This window comes from Columba livia, chromosome 1 (genome assembly GCF_036013475.1).
Source record: "Columba livia isolate bColLiv1 breed racing homer chromosome 1, bColLiv1.pat.W.v2, whole genome shotgun sequence".
Taxonomy (NCBI): Eukaryota; Metazoa; Chordata; class Aves; order Columbiformes; family Columbidae; genus Columba; species Columba livia.
This window is the reverse complement of record NC_088602.1, coordinates 55,878,120-55,898,753: the sequence shown is the minus strand read 5'-3', so window position 1 is coordinate 55,898,753 and position 20,634 is coordinate 55,878,120. Positions and strand designations below refer to the sequence as shown.

The 20,634-nt window shown below is 43.2% G+C and overlaps 1 protein-coding gene across 14 annotated transcripts in view; it reads right to left on the bottom strand.

Annotated features, from left to right (window-relative positions):
• The window catches only part of MBNL2 (muscleblind like splicing regulator 2), a 112,516-nt gene extending 92,709 nt beyond the window's left edge, over positions 1-19,807 (bottom strand). For 5 of the 14 annotated variants that reach the window (XM_065057159.1, XM_065057210.1, XM_065057191.1 and 2 more), the window contains exon 1: positions 19,634-19,807. The gene's annotated coding sequence lies outside the window, so the exon portion shown is untranslated. Of the gene's footprint in view, positions 1-2,949; positions 3,879-7,263; positions 7,632-19,633 lie in introns of those variants that run through there. The other 9 variants (XM_065057257.1, XM_065057244.1, XM_065057170.1 and 6 more) reach the window with 8 other exon arrangements.
• Between the last annotated feature and the right edge of the window lie 827 nt (positions 19,808-20,634).

The following is a 20,634-nucleotide window of genomic DNA, read 5'->3' as shown; positions in this document are numbered from 1 at the left end:
AAAGTCAGAAATTTCTCATAACATTAGAAAACAAGGTATCACTAATATCTGTTATGTGAAACTCAAATCTTAGCAATGTGTTTAACTAATGATTTATAATATTAAAACCACACACAAAATCATTAATGAGAAATTTCTTTTGAACACTAAGTCTTTTTCTCATATCTTAGTACTACAAAGCCAGATTTTACAGAGCTTTTTACAAATAAGCAAACACAGTACAGATTATTCCTGACACACCTGTGAACAACATTCATTCACAGCAGAGATGAGTTACCAGACTTAAGTGGCTGAAATCCCACACAACATTGAGAGCCACTATTCTTGCTAAAAAAAATACATTAAAAAATTAAAAAAAAAAAGAAAAAGAAAAAAAGAAAGTAGCTCGTGATTTTTATTTTAGATTTCTATAAAATATGTGCTTATAAATGTATAAATGAAGAACTTGATTTGGCTTTATAAACACTTTGCAGTCACAACACTATACGTGAGTACAAGGAACTCATGAGTAAACCCTGCCTCAGGAGAATGAAGAAACTAATTCTAAATAAAATAATTATTCCTTGAAAACAGGCAGACTGCACACAGTAAGACGTTACTGCACCAGTAGCTCTAATGAAATTCACAGCGCAGTCAAGCGGAAAAGATACTACTAAACAAAAAGAGTTACCAGAATCTGGTCCAAACTACTTTTATTACCAACTATTTACATAACAAAAGTAAACACAGAGTATTTACCATCACCTTTACCCTCCCAGTCAAAAGCACACCAACCTATCAATATAAAGTATTCCTTGATCATGCAATATTTTTTTTAATCCCTTTGTCACTTGGTTGTTTGTCAATAGCTTGATACAAACCATTTGATTGAGTGATGAATGCAAATTTTCACTTTGTAATGTATAGCATTATCCTCCTTATGCCCCACTGCCAATCTCAAAGGTAAGAAAAACGGGCACTTCAATTACCTGAGAGGAAGAGACAGTCTCAAAACATGAGACTGAAAAGCTTTCTCTGTAAGCTGTACATTAAAATGATTTTATTTGCAAAAATTAAACCTTTAGCTCACATTTTCTAGCTTGGAAAATATTCGTTTGACTTTTAGCAGCACTTTTAAACATTGACAGTATTAGATATTTAAACATACATCCCTATAACCCCATGGATTTTTAATAATAACGCTCTATACCGTGACATGGGTTTCACTTGTATAGCAGTTTGAAATTCTCAGAAGACACGAGGCTGATATTACTTAAAAGAGCGCAGCGTTTAAAAACAACCGGTTCATAAACTGAAGATGTGCCGGCAACCTGGCTGCAGGTCTTCAGCAAGTATATAGCCAGGGAAGGGGGAATTTGAATCAACCTCCTCAGAGAAGAATCAGCTGTGCGGAGCCGGGAAGTGACACCGGCCCATGCCCTGTACTTCTCCTTGGAAAAGAGGAGGGATGGTTGGTCTAGAAGGGCCTATTTACTTCAATACTTTTAAAACTAGTGTAACTTGTTCCTATGGGAAAATAAATAAATAAATACATAAATACAATCTTTAAATTTTGTAAACCTTCCCTAAAATTACACCACTTAAAGCTTTTCTAGGCTGTGAAAGGTTGTTTTGCCTCACTTGTTCTTTAAGACATTCATATTTAGCCCTCTTCAGGTCATACACCTAATTTTTCTACCTGCAGCCCACCCGAATACAAATAGTTATATTAAAATGCTCATGGCTATTACAGGAGAAATAAGATAATAACATTTTCTTGCTGTTTCATCAACTGAAAAAAAAATATAAAAAACCAACATTATATACTGCCCATAGAGATGACGCTGCTATAATGCAACTGAAGGCAGAATGCTAATTTGGGTTGCTAATTGGGTGGGATCCTGAAAGGTACTGAGCACCACCAATCCCCCTGGCAGGCTGGGCAAGTCAAAGAGGCTTCAGTACGTCACAGGATGAGGCAATGTCCTCAGACCCCTCCCGCAATATGACGGTGGAATTTGCTTCTAATCTAATCAATAATAATATTTAATAACTCCTCTATTCTTCCAGAATGTTTTCAAAGCTCTGCCTAAATAACCCTCTTCCTTCTCTCTAGAGTATTTAACATAAATCTTCTCCGTTCTTTCCTGAGGCTCCTCCTCAGCAAGAAAGTTGATGTGCCTCAGCACAGTAAAATCATTGCTCTGAAAGCCAGCCTGCTCATTAAATTATTCTGCTAGCTGTGTGTTCTCTCATTAAAAATGTATAAAGATCAGATAATTGCAGCACGTATTATTAACCTTGTTTTCCTCGTTTTTTGTGTACAGGTTCTGTTTTGCTGGTGAGACAGACTTGGAAAGGGCAGGGGAAACATTCAACTAAACTACAATACGAAAAACTCTCCCAACTTGCCTTTGAGAGCGCAAGGAATCACAGTGCAGTCTAAAACACCAGCACTTTTATAACGGGGTAAAATATTGTCACCTCATTGCACAGCTCCGACAAGTGTAAGACAGGCAGTCTTGGCTTTAGTTAAAGCCTCCGACTGGGAATTATTTAGATCAGCCAGTCTAATTCACCTAAATCTTCAAACATATCTGCTATAAAGTTCACAGATTTCCAGGTTGGCTCCTTCTCAAAGCTAGGAAGCACCACCAGATGACAACCCAGCTAAAAATCCAATTAGGGTAACAGCACTTCTGAAACACACTGACCTATTTCTTTTTTTACTTGCACTATTTTAATATGCGTATACTCGCATTCTGTTTCTGAAGAGAGCTGTTTGCACTGGAAATTAATTCCCTTTGAAAACAAGTTACCATAAAATCCACCTATTGCACCCCAACAGAATATATTCACCGGGGAAACATTGTTTCCCTCACTCGCCCAGGCAACACATAGGGTATGCAGCACACTGCAGCAAACTCCTTAAAACATTAAAAAAAAAAAGAAAGAAAACGATCCTCCTACCTTCTTTAGCCCTGTCTATTCCGCACATCCCCAACATGAACAGGAACATCCGATATAAACAAACAGCCGTATCTTTCCCATCGCACCATGGTAAGTAATGTTCACATGAAACAATGAGCAGCCTGGATTTTTTTATTTCTTTTTTTTTTTTTCTTTTTTTTTTGGCGCTCAGAAAGCCTTGTGCATTATCTGGGGATTTTTTTTCCCCCCTCAGATGATGAAGCAAAGACACAGCCTTAAACTCTGTTGCTGAAAGACTGCAGCCCTTCCTTCTCCCAGAGCCCTCCCAGCATATGGCAGCCAATCACACCCGGCTGCGTCAGCCCGACTGCTCTTAAACTGATCCGAACGGGATGATTGACAGGGCAACACAGCACTTCTAATGTGTAAAAACAATGCATCCATACTGATGAACCAGGAATTTCCCCTCGCACAGGGAAGGAGTTTTACTGGTGAGGTGAAGCGACACCTCCATGAAACAACACACGCAGCAGAAGCAAATGACCCTTTCCCCTCCGCTGCGGCGGCTCCATGTCTTTTGCATGGGGATTTTCAAAGCCTTTGCTAACCATAAACGCTTGCACAAACATCATTTTCAAAATTGCAGAACCGCAGTGACGCTGTTTTGGTTGTAAAGGTGTTTGGTTTGTGGTGCACAGCTCAATCTATCCTTTATTTTAACATACACTCCGATTCAGGCAGTAATACTCTCATTTTAATACTGCATAATCTTTCTGTGCAGCGTTTGCACTTAACAGCGATATACACATAATCTCTTTCCTAATATTTGAAACCAGTTCTTAGGGACCACAGGTATGGGATGCCTCTTCATTACAACATAATCTGTACGACGGCGTTTTAATATTCTTGGCAGACAAATAACACCAGCAGCATCTGAACTGCAGCTCCTGTGATTAGCTTACAAGTGATGTTAATTTGTACCAAGGTTCTGGCATAAGGAATATGAGACCAGTTGCCATTTTCAAGTCAAACTGTGGGCAGCTTGGTAACGCTTGGTACGCAAGGTCTGCTGTCAAACAGTTTTCTCACAAATTTTGCTGAAGTTTTAAAACAAGAAAACAAAACAGCCGAAGATTATTGAACGAGAGTTGCAGTTAAAAAAAAATACAAAAAGGAGCTTAAGCTGAAAGTCAATCATTATCCAGAAAGGGATAAAGATTGCAGTGCAATACTACGTTAGACAGCAGTTCATGCAGTTCAAGCCATTACATAGAAAAAATGTGTAAAATGTGTTTTAAATGCCACTAAAACTTTAGAAATATGAATAGACAAGAGGAAAACAAAGATCTCATTCACTGGCAGCTCTGTCCCAAGGCCCCATTGTCTCCTATGGACTGTTTTGCATATTATAAACACGGCTTTCCAAAAATCGGTTATTGTTCTATCCTGCAAGCAAAACCACCCCATCTCCCACTCAACTGGTGAAAACCCTCCCCTCCCTGGCATGGCCAAAATGTGCTCCTACCAGGGACGCTCCTGCCAGCCAGCCCTTGCTCTCTGCTCATTCACCCCCCCACACTCTCCTCTATTAAAAATAATAATAATAAAAAATAAACACCAAACCCTAGAACAAAATAAATCCAAAAATCTCTCCAACAGTTGATTCTGGTGAGACTCAAGAGACCCCGGGGACAAGGGGTGGTAACTCCATCCATTATTAAGATCGTGCATCTCATAGTTATTTTCCACATTCTTTTGACTTGGCCAAACTCGAGCGGCCCGTGTTAAAAATTTTCCATGCTGGACATCTGCTGCAGGATTTATTTACTCTTCTGCCAAAACACAGTTTGCCCATTTCTGAGATTGCCTAGACAAAAACATGTTGCTCTGGCCTCCTTATAGCTCACCGGGGGGAGCTCCGGCTCCCCTGCCCAGGTCAGGGCAATCTTGAAATTTGGCAGAGTGCTGATCCCTTGATTTTTTTTTTTCTTTTTCTTTAAATCAAGGCTATGCTTTTTGCTATACTTATAAAAATATTTTCCTGATTGACAAAACTTTAAAACCTGCTAGAATTCAGCTGATGCACACCATCTCTTTATTTTCTTTTCTGATCCTTAACCAGTGCAAACCTCAGAAAATACTCTGCAGTGAGCATCCACCGCCTCCTCCTGCCGTCCACCCGTCCGTATGTGGCTGGAAAGGCACCAGCCCCACGGTGCGACTGAGCATGTAATGGGCTCAAGTTACAGGAGATTAGCAGGATTTCCCCTGTAACTGCTGCTCCATCTGCCAGAGACCAGACATTGGAGCTGACAGCAGGAAGACAACCTCGCCTGTTGCTTTCATGACCCTTCAGCTGGTGCCCCACAGACGTGTAGGAGACAGGCCCTTGAGAGAGCACTGCAAAGAGGGTGTGAGAAAGGTCAGATGGACCAAAACATGACATGAAGCTGGGCAGAAGAGGGAGAGACAGCAATGAGAGGGAAAGGGAAAAAGAGATGCGACAGCCAGAGCCTGGAAATCCTGGGGCTGGTCGAGCAGAAGGTTACAGCAAGGAAGCCCAAGTCAAGACGAGGAGCTGGGGCGCCACCAGTCAACAGGAGTCAGTCACTCTCCCCACGGACCACATGCATGTTCATACAGCAACACATGTCCACAGCTTTTGTGGTGCCTTCGTTCGCTTCCCACGAGGAAGGAAACGTGCAAGTTACCTCAAAAAAACCCCACAAACCCAAGATGAGTCACTAACACAATCTCCCGAAAGGTGAGGGTTCAGCACCATCACTTCACAGCACATAGGCCAGTCTTCAAACACTGCAGAGCTTCAACCGCAGTCAAACAGGGTTGAGGTGCTCCCAGATACTATTCCTAGGACTCTCCAATCACAAACACAAAACTAGCAGCTACGTGCCCACCCAGTTCATCATATGGGTTATTACATTTTAGTTCCTCCCTTGCCCAAGGATCAGAAGACCCTCCACACAACAGGGCATGATGAAAATACTTCATGTCACATTTGTGAACCCTTTGGCCAGGCTCCATCAGACAACTCAAGAGAAAATGTCTGATCTTTCTCAAAAATGGCGCTTGTGTAGCGCACAGCAAATAAGGCATGAGTTCATGAACAGAAGAAAATGAGATTTTTAAAAATACCTGCTCTGTACATTGAGGGGTGAGTTCCAAAGTGACTGATCTCAAACTGAGACGTTCTCTTGTGCACATTCATTTTTCACAGCAGTTACAAAGAAAAAGGCCAGGATTTCCATTTTCAGGCCAACTTATACAATTGTATTATTTATTTAATTGCAAAATGACATCATCTTAGAGAAGCTGAGAAATCCAATGTCAAACACAATGAATAACAAATAGAGGTAAATTCCCAGCTCAGAAAATGCCATCTGCTTTGCTTGACGTGCTCCTATAATTAATGAATCAAGGAAAAAATGCTGCTAAAGGTGACTATTACACACAATTTTCTGAAGGGTGTAGATATAACTTTTGGAGAGAAGTGGACCATTTTGGAATTAATAAAGAGGAGAACTGGAACAAGTAGAACCCGCATAGTTGTTTTCCCTTCTTTACTCTTGAATCATAGCAACAAAACTTCTCAATTTAAAGGGGGCTTTGCAAGCAGTGCGGAATATATATAAAACTAACATTGAAGACACTAACCAATTTATGTGACATTCAGTACAGCAGAAAGATGATTTTGAGCCTTGCATAGATGACCTATGGCAACAACGACATTTTGATATGTTCTGCAATGACAAGAAGAACCTCAAAACTATTTCTTGTATCAGTAACAGACTCTTCCCTAAGCAATTTCCCCCAAAATGTTAATACCAGCCAAATTCAACCTTGGTAGCTACGGTCTGCATGACAGCATAAAGTCAAGGCAGTTGCCAAGATTTTAAAACTAGGCACCTAAACCTATTCATGCATAATACCACTGATGCCAACCTTTGCAAAATACCTCGCTCACTCTCTCTCTCTCTATTGGGGCTGAAGGGATGGTAGAAAACATTGTAAGTTACAAAAATAAACAGTAATGCCAAAATTCAAGTTAGTAACTGGAAGCAGGCATGCTGTTCCGAAATGACACCGCTAGGTTTAATTTTGTTTTTAAAAATATGCTTATCAGAAGAACTTTCAGTCCAGGACTTCACTTGTTTTAACTTTCTAGCACTCAGACATCCCAACATCTCCCTAACTGAGGAAAACTGGAGATAGACTGTGCACAGACACGAAAACAGACTGTTCTATTTTCATCATACATGCTGAGAGAAATATGAAATGAAAACACACCACAGAAGCAAGCCTATATTCAAGTTACATGTTAGAATTCAATCTTACCAAAATTAAGGTGGCTTCTGGAGGCCTCCCAGATCCCCTCTCTCCTTCCGCTGGTTGCACAAGGAATTTAAGCCGCGTCTAAACTGTGAGATTGAAACACATGGGCTCAGGCACCCATCCAGTCTGCATCCTGACTTTATTTTGGGATGACACCAATTCCCCATCAGGATGAAAACTGAGTACACATGTACCGTTCCTTCACGGGGTGGTTCCAGTTGGGAAGGGTGGTGAAGGCACTAGCCAGAGGAGAGCTGCAGGACACTAAAACCAGGCTGAATGTTTGAGAGATATATCCTGGGTGCCATGAAGAGCTGAGCTGCCTCTGGACTGTAGCCTTATGCACTTAGCTTGAAATATATTTGACCAAATATAAACAACCACATCTCACTGAGTCATTCTACTCCCCCTCTCTCTTTATAGTCACTGAAGAGAAACAGGCATTTGTGGGCTGTGATTCATCCTATCCCAATGTAGCTATTCTAAGAGATTCCATCATATCCTAAAAGCATCTGTGTTTCTCTATTGGTTATGTGAGACGGTCACCCTTAGGCTCCTTCTATCATGTCCTTCATTAAACATATAAGAGGTGAAATCTTACTACAGAAGAAGCTTCATTGGGAGCATAAATATTTAGATACTTAAGTTACATGCACTAGATACCACTTTTGATTTTCAAATTCATTTAAAATAACTAAAGACATTAGCATATAGCTAAAGAATACCTGTATTTTGACAATGTGCAGTTACAGCTTTGGTGTAAATCCCCAGCTTGCCATAAGCATGTTCCAGCTATGTTGCTATATAAGCTACATAAGCTTGTTCTCTAAGCTATGCTGAACATGTTCCAGGGTTTTTTTTCCCCTGACTGAACATCCATCCTTGCACTCACTCACGCTTTCTTCCTCTGAACAACTGATTGACACCAAATTAACCTAAGAGGAGTTAGATTGGGATCCTCCTCCTGATTTTCTTCTTGTTTTTAGAGGGGCATTTTCGGAGGAGGGAAGGTTGGTAAACCAACCAATATCTTGCTGACTTGGTCTATAAAAGCTAGGTAACGTAAACTGGCAAAATAATAAGCCAGGTAAAATAAATTGGCAAATCACCTACACTGCCTTACTCTTAGCAAAAGTTTTTTCAGGTAAGTGATTCTATTTTTCTTCACGACAGCTGAAAGGAAAAACCGTTTGCAGTTTGCTGATCTGAAATATCAAATCACAGAAGGATTAAAACATTAACATTTAAACTTTAAGTCATCCAAACCTAGACATTTAGTCCCTTCTGAGACGCCCTAGGGAAATGCTGTTGGCCTCCAGTGGCCACTGGTGGAAAGACTGGCTTACTGGTATGTCCTGGCTTACATCTCCCAGCCCTGTACAGATGTCCCAGCTATAAAACAACCTAGTGTCATTTTAAATGGTCATTTTAGGTACCTGTACTCATCCAAAAGTGCAAACCATTTCCCCAAAACACATCTGAATAGATCTTCCCAGCTCTTCTAGCAGAATGTAACAGGGTTACCTACAAACCAGAAACCTTTTATCTTCAACTGCTGAAGCCTACTCAGAACAGGTATTTTATGAATCACAAAGAATCACAGGGTAAAAGCACAAGCACTATTTAAGCCAGCAACATATATCAATTCAAGATAAATCCTTCCCTTTGCAAACCGACTTCATGTCCCTCTATTTTGTACAGCATCCACCACAACCAGGGAATTATCTGATGAAAGTCTCTCAAGTATCTCACTCCAGCTGAAATAAACACCAAATGCTAAAGCCGTCATAAAATGTATTTTTGAATCCATGTGGTTATGAAGAATACTTTCCAATCATGTCAAATTATGAAGACAGCAAGTGTTGTACCTTTTAGTCTTCAATACACAGTTGGAAACAATACAAAGGTGTAAACTGTCACTACTCACTAATGCCTAAATAATCTTTAGCGAGACCCCTGTGTATTGGGAAGTTCTTCCACTGCTGATAAAAACATGCTCCTTCCTCCTCAGATCCCTCCATGACTAATTTCCTCCATCGCTATTGTTCTGGCCTCAGATTTGGAGTAACTCCTATTCAAACCCACAACAGGAGGAAACCGTTTGATAAATCACCTTGTCAGAGAACCTACTAACCTCAGCCAGAAAGTCACGTGGGCTTAGGAAAAACCTCTTATGTTTCAGGGAGCACAACTAGAGGATGCATGTACTAAACTCCTGCCCCTTATCCTGAGAATTTCTTGGCTTCCCATACTAGCCAACTACTGGGAAGACACAGGAGCAAGATTTGTCCTCTAAAAAGTTCCTAATTTGCCAAAAATAGTACTTCACATAACTACATGAGAGAAGTATTCAAATTACATTTTCTGTAGGTAAACCAAATATTTTTTAATCTTCTACGAAGCTTCAGTTATCAGTCTCTAACTACCCCAGATCCTGCACATAATTCAAGCAATGGCTGCAAATAATAAATCTTCCAACCAGTGATATAATGAGGACTCTCTAATTATCCCTTAAATCCAAGAGCTCTTTTTCATTACTCGATTATAAACCCAAAGGGAAAAAGATGCCACTGAAACTAAGCTACATTTTGAATTTTCCCATCTCCAATTAGAACAAAAATAATTCAACGCACTCCTTCTAATTTATTAAAATTATCCTATTGGTTTTGCACACTACTGCAACACAAGTATTGCTATTTAAGAGGTGATGCTAGCTCCCATTTCCCTACAAGCTGCCACTTAACAGCCTGAGTCTGTAGGGTAGATGCTCAGGGGCATGCAGCAAAATCAACAAGCAATCTCCACTATAAGCAGAGAAAACAGGCTCCAGGAGACTACACAGAAAATGAGAGCCAATTGGATAATTTTTGTTTTTTAAAATCAGTAAGAGTAGGATTCAATCTCTCACCCTTTTACAGCAATTAATGACCTATACGTGTAAAAGGAGAGGACTCCATATAATTACCAAAGCATTACTTTGGCAAGGAGGGAAGGCCTGGAGTATGTAAGTACAGGGTTTTATTTCTTTCTGTGAAGTATGGATGACAGGTAGAAGAAAGCTATGCCAAGTGAACTGCTGGCAAGCAACTAGTCTTCTGGTTAGCAGGCAGCTGTTTTGCGAAGTCTATGAGTTTGTGTTCACATAGGCAAGCTTTTCTTTAAACATCAGACTTACAACCATTCAAACAGTCATGAGTTTTGCACCCAATTTCCATTTTCACCTCAAAAGAGGTTATTTTGTTTCAGCTTGCTCTCTGACTACTGTGAAGTGCCAATAATACTTCTATTTGTATAATGTTTTCCAACATTACATATGGATCTTTGCCTAATTACTCTGCCACATAATACTGTGTACGTGATCATGAACCTTCATTTTTCCCAATGTCATGTAACAGAAACCAAAAAATAAGTAGCTGTATATACAGGCAGAAACAAGAATTGTTTTCACTCAGGAAAAATAAGCAAACACGTCAGGGTAAAGAAGGGCAAAGAATAAGGTCCTCTGGCAGAAGCACCAGGTGTGGGATAAAATGGCATCCAAAAGCCTGACCTCTGACAACAGAATGTTTCAAGCAGTGCATGTCAAGATTTAATCCCACCACCTCAAAAATGAAGTAAATTACAGTAAGAATGCCTCAAAAATCAAAATGCACACAGGACTTCATTCACCGGAATCCCGAAGATAGAACAGAGAGTTTATTTGTAGGGAAAAGTCTGTAATTGAACAGCATTCAGCTTTCTAACATGGCGTACTTCACCTCTTCTGCATTTTTCTCTGACTCTCCTCTCCCTCTCTCTCAAAAAAAAGGTGTAATAAAATTGACAAAGCCATTCATTTGGCTATTCCCCCTCATACCAACTCCAATAATGATAAAATACAAGCACTAATACATATTAGTAGAGCCAAATAAGATTAGAAGGCATCCTGTTTGTCACCTTTGGCGTACTTAAAGGTCATTCTACACAAAGGGGACTGCAGGGGAAAAGCACACGATGAAGATTAAACACATCTTTTGCTGTGGGGAACATAGTCTTACAAACCTAAGATCATAAGGCAAATTTCACTGCAGTACACCTGCCCCCTTGCTGATTGAAACGGCACCTTATCCCCCAAATCATTCTTCAGCAGACCCGCAAGGAGGGGTTTGCCTGTTTGGGCAATACTGACCATCAAAGAGTTCTGCTCCTTCCCTCTGAACTGGCTGAGACCAAAAGAAAACTTTTGACAAAAATAACCTGCAGGTCCTCAGGTAATAAATACTTAGGCCAACCAAACTGATCACAGTCACTGAGACATTATTGCATGAACTACAAAAGCTATATTGAGCACATGAAATTGAGTTTATCACCAAGCATCCCACAGTAGCTGACCAGCTCAATTCAAAGTTGTATAGAAAGTCTTCATTTTGGGAATGATCTGGACCAGTTTCCTAGAAATTTTGGTTGGAAGAAACCTCTGGAGGTTACCTAGTCCAGCCTCTGACTCAAAGCAAGACTGTCACCAACAGAAGATGAGGTCAGCAGTAGCTTTGCCTTGATGAGTCCTGAAAAACTCTGAGGACAGATATTAGCTTCTCTGGATGACCTGCTGCAGTGCTGCACTACCCTCCTAATAACAGGATTTTTCCCAACATCCAAGCTGAACCTTGAACGCAACAATTTATTGTCATTGTCCTTTGCTGCCGTACGGCACAACTAAGTAGAGTGTGGCCCTATCATCTTCATAACCATCCTGTAGTAGCTGTAAATCAATGTAAACAACTACTGGATTGTCCTTTAGACTCTTTTTCATCCAACTCAAGAAGCCCAGCTCCCTCAACCTAGACCCCTATTCATAATAGTAGCTTTTCACTGGATCTAGACACAGCAACATGACTTCATCTGAGCTGGAAGTTCTGCCTTTGACAAATGCAGTGACCATGGGCTCAGTTCCCAACGGATGAACTAAAGAGACTTTGGTCTCTATCTTTTCCCTTTACTGTTGGCAGCATATACAATGGAATATCACACAGATGTTTTTGCATTTGCTTCTTTTGGTTCTTCTTTTAACTGCTGATAGAAGGTTACCCTTCAGATCCTGCACAGAAAGGTCCATGGAATTTTGGACCTTACTATTTCAGTCCTCTTGGAAATTTTGCATATTGAATGCACTTCTGTTTTACAAAGATATCTACAAGCAAGCCACCTAACAGAAAAATGAAGCTACCAGTGCTTCCTTTCTAGAAGAGATCTTTATAGGTCTATCAAAACACAAAATTTGATGCAAATGCCTCCAATTATGGCCATCTTCAAAGATCTCTTCTTGAGACAACATAACTTCTAGTGTAGCGGCAGCTCAAAAAAAAAAAAAAAAAAAAACCACAACCTTTATGGATATCGCACTCATTCTGCTCCTTTTTTTCAGTCTATTATGTGGAGAGCAACAAAAAACTATGACCCCACTGACAAAATCCTGCTGAAGTAAGCAAAGTAGAACTACAGCAGTTTCAGTCATTCCTCCTGTTCAGAAAACTCATCATCTCAATCCTAAAAGCCTTCTGCACAGTTCTACACAAACCCACATTTCCCCCTTTCCAGTTTGTTTCCAGCAGCAGGCTCCACCAAGGACTCAACAGCAGCAGGGACCAGCTCTAGCAGGCTTGGCACTACTAGCACCATACAAGAAAAAGCGCTTCAATCATCTTTGAAATCTGCAAAGAAGAATGAGGTAAGCTTTACAGAAACCAAGAACAATGCTGTGATAATCGTGATAATCCTCCTGTCAGCCCCAGGGCCATCAACACAATTCAGATGACCAAACCTCTCTGCTGCTTCATGAAGGAGGAGAATTGAGCTCCACCCAGCTCTGGCCTCCTGTTATTGCCACACTATTAAGAGGTCTCTTTATACCTCAGAAAGCATACTGATTTTTCTTCCCCCTTCCCCTAAATCACACAACGGTGAGGACAGGTTATTTCCAAGACTGACTGAAGCCATCGACAGCAAGTCCTTCTGCTGGGATGTGCCCTAATCTTACCAATATGGCTATTACACCTTCACCTTTCCTGTCCATGCTCACCACTGCTCCCACAGCATGCCTATCTAGGTCTAACCATTCCCAGGATTCAAGAGCTTGAACCTCCAAAAAGAATCACAGGGTATCCATGCCTCTCCCGTGGCACCCAGCAATCCAAATGGCACAGCCCACTTCATCCCTAAAGGGATTTAAAAGGCACATAGATGAGGTTCTTAGGAACATGGTTTAGCACTAGAGTTAGGTTATGGTTGGACTCAATGATCTTGAGGGTCTCTTCCAACCAGAATTATTCTATGATTCTATGATCTGCCATGGTATAAATTGGAATGGGCTGTTCAATGAATTAGGAAAAGAACCAGGGAAATCAGATACCTTCTAAAATCTGCAAGTAGCAGAAGAAATGCACTCCACCACAAACAGGAAGCAAAGAGCATAAAGCATTATGAAATTAAGTTAATGAATTGAGTAACGCAAGACCTACCTCTCACTGCCAACAGGCAATGCACAGTCCCAAGAGTGAAATACTTGATATGCATTGCATCACCCAAAGCTGTCTAAACGAGACCTAAATCCCATGTCATTTTTTTCCCCTTCCTGATACTGAGTCAAAGACTCAGGCATAAGCAGATGGCAGGAAGCACTTCGTTCACCTGTTCTGCGAACATGAAATCTAAGGTGCCTCTAGTAAAGCATCTTCATTAGATTTCATTAATCTGAAAAGCTAAAGCTAACATTTTTACTCACTTAAAGACTACAATGAACAAATGTCTTTAGCATGGCTAACACTAACATCTTTTAACAGAAGGTGGCAAAATGCTCCAGAATTTGGGGAATTTCAACAAATATATTGACAAGGTTGAACATGTTTAAGTCCCCAAAATCCATTTTTAACATTCTGTATGAAAAACCAGTTTCTTCATAGTTCCCTTGGCACCTTCATAGGTTACTTCTGGTCTAACCCGTGGAGTTGATTGTATTTTGGACCTGACCCTGGACAGAGAAGCTGAAGAGTAAGGATATCACAACACTGCTGCTGTTATGGAAAGAGCATCACCTCATTCAAGCACGAGAAAGAATCTCCAGTTTCCCAGCAACTAGAGGAAGCTTTATTAGAGCAAAGACCAAGAAACTCCAAAATCTTCTCCAGCTCACAAACAGCCAGCAAGGCAAGGGTCTCAGGGAAGCCCTGACTGGTACCACCAGCAACGACAAAAAAATTCAATCAGCCCCTAACAACCACTGCTCCAGTAGCAAACTCCAAAATCATCTTGATGTTTTCACATCTCACCATATACACGCACAGAACAGAAATTCCAGATTTCAGGATGGCAAATGAAAGCCAAAATAAGTAATTCTATGAGAGTCTATGCTCAGGCCTTCAATGCTCAGAGCATGACGTCCATATAGACAAAGGGCACAAGGAAACGCTCTACTTCGTGAAAACCTTTTGCACACATGGAAAGCCCTCAGGTAACAAGAACACATTTCAGCCATATCCACCAACAGCCAGCTTATAAAACCCGACTTGAGTACATACAGACATCCCTATACCTTAAAACACTTTTTTTTCCTCTGAGACCTGTGAATTCAACCCATACTCCTTCCAGTCTTAAATCATTAAAAAAATACTTAGAAGTTTCCTTCCTTCTTGAAAATCTAACTGTCCTACCATTGCTGAAGAAACTTGCCATGGATATATTGTCCAAAGCAACCACCGACTACTGCTAAATCTCCTGCTCCTGGTAAAGGTCAACAACAAAGCCAACTAACAGCTCGCTTAAATGGACCTCACACTATAGACCAGGGACACCAAACAAAAGAGAGGACATGGATCTTCTCATAATTCAAATGAGTTCTTGTCAGAGGAGTTGTGGGCTCAACCTCACAGACCTCCTCTTTCATACCATTAAGTATGAAATATTTGTCTTTTTCCAGGGGATTGGGGAAATCTCACAAAGGCCCACAAAAGTATTAAAAATGGCCTGGGGCCTTCCTGGATAAACTAAGAGCAACGAGAAAAGAAGCAGCAGCGGGAAGCTGCTCCCACATCCTTCCCCTGTAGAGACCTACACAGCTCAGTTCCCTCTATACTACTCTCTAACATCAGCATCAAACCACCAGGTGAATCAATCAGACACAGTCTCAAATTCTTTCAGTGTGGAGACACAACAGACCTATTTATCCTTCAGCCTAAAACAGATGAAGCATCATGAAAACAAGGTGTAGCTGAATTTAACCTAAACGTGGAATTCAGTGGTGAGCAGAGGAAAACACTGTAGAGAGTTTGCCGCTACAGACAGACCCTGGTCGTGTTGCTTTAAGATACATGATCCCAACTGGTCATAGGTCACAAGTATTTCTGGACTTTACACTGACATGGTACTTTCATACTGAAACATTACTCAACGCCGGGGTTGCTGTCTCAGCTCCATCTAGGCAAAAAGTGACCCGCATCTCCAGCACACCGCAGGCAAGCTGTGAAGCCTTCCAGCCTAGGAAATCTGATTGCTCCACAACATGCTATGTCTTTCCCTAGAAATGGCTGCGTACCATCACCCTCCACCATCTCCCAGGTTGCATCCTCACAGTGTTCAAACACCCACCTGCAATCTTATGGCTTCTCTGTGTTCCCAGCCCTGGGCAGCAAAAGTGCCACGTCGGGCTCCACAAGGGAACAATCCCTGGCAATCTTCATCATCATCAGTCACCCAAAATGTCTGTGTGCACATGCACATCAGTATAAGCCACTGAGCTTATACACCACAACACACCAAATCTCCTCCTCCTTCATGCCTGGAGTGGTTTGAGCCATACCGACTACATTTTTATTCCAAATTTAGTTGTGTTGCGATATTGCGTTTCTCTGAAGCTTTAAGTAAATCGATTCTGTAAAACTCAGTTATCACCAATAATGCAACCACAATGATCAAGACAGCAAAAAGCTCAGGGAAAATATCACCAGTAAAAAAGAAAAAAAAATGTTGTTTTTAAAGGTTTATTCACCAGAAATGAGTGACTCGAAACTGAAAAGCATTTTGATCAACACTTTTCCTGACTTTCACTTCAATGACATTTTAATGAATACTTTCTAAGTCTTCTTACGTAAAGTTGCAAATGAATGTGGGAGAATATTGAAAAAAGGTAATGAGGAAAAAAAAAAGAAAATTCCATCATTCCATCAGGCATTTTATTTCTTGGATGCCTCTGAAAAAAATGAATAATAATTCATCTATGGAAAAGTGATCCAGTAAAGATTAACTTGGGAAAAGACATCTGGAAAGGAGTAATAAGCAGACAGTCTGAATCACGATAGAGAGACATGAAGAAAGACACAGTGAGATCTTGAAGCCAATTAGGTTAGTTTGTAATTCTGCAAAGATGAAGGTAGCATGTTCACATCTGTCCCGAGTACTTCAGTTCCAGACAGCTAACAATAAAATGCCAGAAAAAAATTCAGAGAAGCTCAGTAAATGCAATTGTAGGGCTGGCTGGAACCATCTGAAGTGAGATTTCGACCCTAATAACTGACAGTGTGAAAATACCTTCTTCGATAACATGTCCAACGTGGTTCATGGTTCTCTACTTCTGTTTTTACTGGCAGGGTGGACCAAATTCTGAAACCTTCCAGCAGAACTGCAATAAGACCTATGAGGGCCTATTAAAAGTGGGGAAAAAAATGGCAACATAAACAAGCAAGCTGTTCATTCACCTAGCGTGGTACGAGTTCCAGTGAGAACATGCCAAACCTAAATAAATTAGGCTGCATAATTTTACTCAGCAGCGTAAGGACTAAATAATAATACAGTGTTGCTGAGATTCCAAGAGCTACCCAGAGGATGCAAAACCATCTAACACCATCAGGCAGCAAAGGGAATAGCAATGTAATACGCTTTTTCTTCTTCCTGCCATAAATTTTTAACAGGACTTATTCCAGTGTCTTGTAGCTGAGCTTTTAACCCAAGAAAAACCAAGACTAAGAAGGTTCCCAAAATGGCAGTCACATGCCACTGGTGGCAGGATTCACGTACCACTTTTGCTACGGTAGGTATACCACAGTTTAAGAATCCCTAAGTTAGTAGAAAAAGTATTCTATTCAGTACCACCTACTACAGTTCTAGGGGCTCTGTAACCAGCAGGGAAACTTAAAGAGCAGCTGTAATAGAACAGATGAAAATTTTACCCACCAAGTGTTAGCTGCAAGTTGACTTTATTTTTAATCTTCTTATAGCAACTTTTATTCTATAAAAGCCAAATTTAAGAAAATGATGCTTAAATGAAGATTTCAGCATCATAATCCCAAACACACCAGTGCCATAATAAATGCTAAAGAAGATAGGTTTCAGAGGGAAAGCATGTTGAGGTGACACCTCATGTCACCCACCCATCTATCCACACACTGCAGAAGTACCACTCCTGTGGTGACAGGGATATCGCAACACAATTACTGTATCGCCACCATCCTGCGAGCTACCTTGGACAGACAGACCGACCCTTACACTAACGCAAATCACCACTGTAGCCCACTGCTTTTCACTTGCACGTTGATGAGTCAGAGCATACGCCAGCAACTACAGCAAGTGCCAAAGACTAACATGCCCCAACTCGGAGCTCCAGCCTGGGTCAGAAGTTTTGTTGCTAAGATCCACAATCAGCAATTATCAGTTGGCACCCCCCGACCACCTTATCACAGATGAGAAAAACCGCAGAGCTCTACCTGGGGTTCATACGCCCTCTAAGAGCGTACAAAGTTGACACTACACAAAAGGGCCTTGTCCATAGCAGGAAGAATTACATGCCTTCCAGCAGCAGTATCAGCTGTACTGGATGCATGCAAATAGCATTAACGCCAAATACAAGTTACAAATTGGCATCACTGATGCTGAAGCAAACATATTTTTTTTTTTAAACATACTCAAAAACCATATGAAAGCAGCTTTCCACTAGTTCTTGACAGTAACTTTAGAGCATTTCCCAGAAGAGTTTAAATATGTATTTGGCCCTTAAGCCTACCAGAGGTACGTTTTTCATTTGTGCAGCGTGGCACACACATGAAGGGAAAAGGGAAGACAGATGGCTAAATCTTTGTGTATCTACCAAGGTATGAATACCATGTTAAAATCATAAGCACTAGGCCAAGTCACATGCTTAAAATTAATTATACTTCCGCTACTACCTGCAAGTCCACACTGCTTTAAAAATCTACAAGTCTGAACACGATACGTCAGTGTGACATGATCGCTTAAGTATATTAATCCCACATGGATATCCTCTGCAGCTGCATTAAAGGCACACAAGTTGCTCCATGCTACTGTTCAAACACATACTCAGCAACATTACTGCTGTGCCTGTTCCCCTACCAGCAGAAATGCAAACATGCCTAAAAGAAACGGAAAACAAAACATCTGGGAACAGAAGCCTATAGGCAATGTTCTCATAGCTCGAAAAAATATGTGTATATATTCCACGTAAACATAGATAAATACACGTATATGTACATACAAGGAATAAATATATAGGGTTTCCGCACAAAAATAGTAGTAAGAAAAAAAAACAACAACAAAAAAAACCAGTTTCTGACAGATTTTCCCTCCCGTCATGCTCACCTTCACGGGCGGTAATTCCCCTCACCCCCCGCCAAAATCTGCCCAGCGCTCCCCTCTGCCCGCAGCGTTGAAGCGGGGGGGACAGAGGGGGCGATTCGGAAGCAGGCGCTGGGGCGGCCGCGGCCCCACGGAGCCCCTTTCCTCTCCCTTCCACAAGTCACAAAAACTTAACGCCCCGCTCGCCGCTGCTTCCCGCAAGCACGCCGGGCCGAATGCTGAGTTAACAAAACCATAAATCACTGCCGAACCAGATGCAACGGGCAGGCAGCAGCGCCCGCCGCCCCGCCGGCTCCCCCAGAGAGGTGAAGGGGAAACAAACGACGTGGGGGGAGGCACCCCAAACAAGTGCCGGACTCGGGGCGCCTTCCCGCGCCCTCGGCGGGGCGGCAGCAGCAGCAGAGGCCGAGGCGGGCTCGGGGGCGGCCGCCGCCCGCCCAGGTGCGGCGGGACGGGCAGCGGCTCGGCCGGGGACGCTCCGGCGGCCGCTCCCCGCGCAGCGAGGCGCCGCGGGCCGCCGCCGCCAGGCTCCCCCGGGGCCGCCGGCACCGCCGCCGCGACTCCTCCCCGGGGCGGCGGAGAAACGAAACTCCCGCCGCCGCGCACCCGCGGCGTCCCCGCACGGCCCGGCCCCGCAGCGGGGGGGGGACACGGAGAAGCCGCGGGACCCGCTGTCCCCCGCCGTGTCCCCGCGGGGCGGGGGCGGCCGCCGGCGCGAGGACTCTGGTGGCGGCGGCGCAGGGGGCGGCAGCCTTACCTCGGAGCGGGGCGCGGAAGGGCGGCGGAGGTTGGGGGCGCGGGGTGGGGGGCACCCGCTTCTCCCACCCGGGCGAAGGCGGCTCCGCGCAGCGGCTTGTCACCTCTCCCGCCGCGACCGCGACAGCGGCGGCTCCTCGCGTAGGGGCAGTCGGGCCCCTCCCTGCCAGGGCCGAGCGCCGAGCCGCACCGCCCCGCCGCACCGCCCCGGGGCCGGGCCGGGCCGGGCCCGCCCGCCGCAGCGCGCACCGTGTCCTCCCCCCGCCGTCCCGCGGCGGCCAGCGCTGGGGCCCGGGCGCCGCCGAGGCTGCGGGCCGGCCCCGCGGTGTTTTGCCGAGAGCGCGGCCCGCCCTGAGAACAAACCCCAGCGTTTTCTCCGCAAAACAACGGGGGCGGGGGCGAGGAGGGATGCTGCGGAGGGGGCAAAATCCTGGCTTTGAGGCATGTTGTTGCGCTTCCCTTTTATTTCTGGAGCCATGGATTGTCACTATTACTGCAGGCGATTTTCTGGAGGAAACAAACGCATGGTTTGGCTCCCAGGGCTCATTCTTCCCAGATTTTGACCCGAATTCATCAACAGTTTCTGTTGCCCAGAAGTGACGTTCACAGGCAAAAAACCAGCAGCCAGCGCAGGCCTGCAGTGTCCCTCAGCCCCCAACCTCCTGCAAGCCGCTCTCCCTGCCACCTTTCCCTAAAAAAACAGAGAATATCCCCAGCCAGAGGGAGGGGGGGGACCTACAGTGGCTCCCGGTTTGCCCCCAGCACATCCCTCTGTGCTCTTGCTCTGCCAGATGAAACTAAAGGTGGGGTTCAGCAGAGCAGTGAGGGCACTCATGACTCTGGCCGGGCATCCCCTTTGCCCCCACCATCTCAGCTACCCCCTGCTCTGTGGGCTGGAAGAGCTAAAGCCTCATTTGACGAAACTCAGAATTTGTTTCCAGGCAGTTTAAGTCCCTGAGCAGCCTCTCCAGAAAGTCAGGCAACAAGGAGATGGTCAGGCAT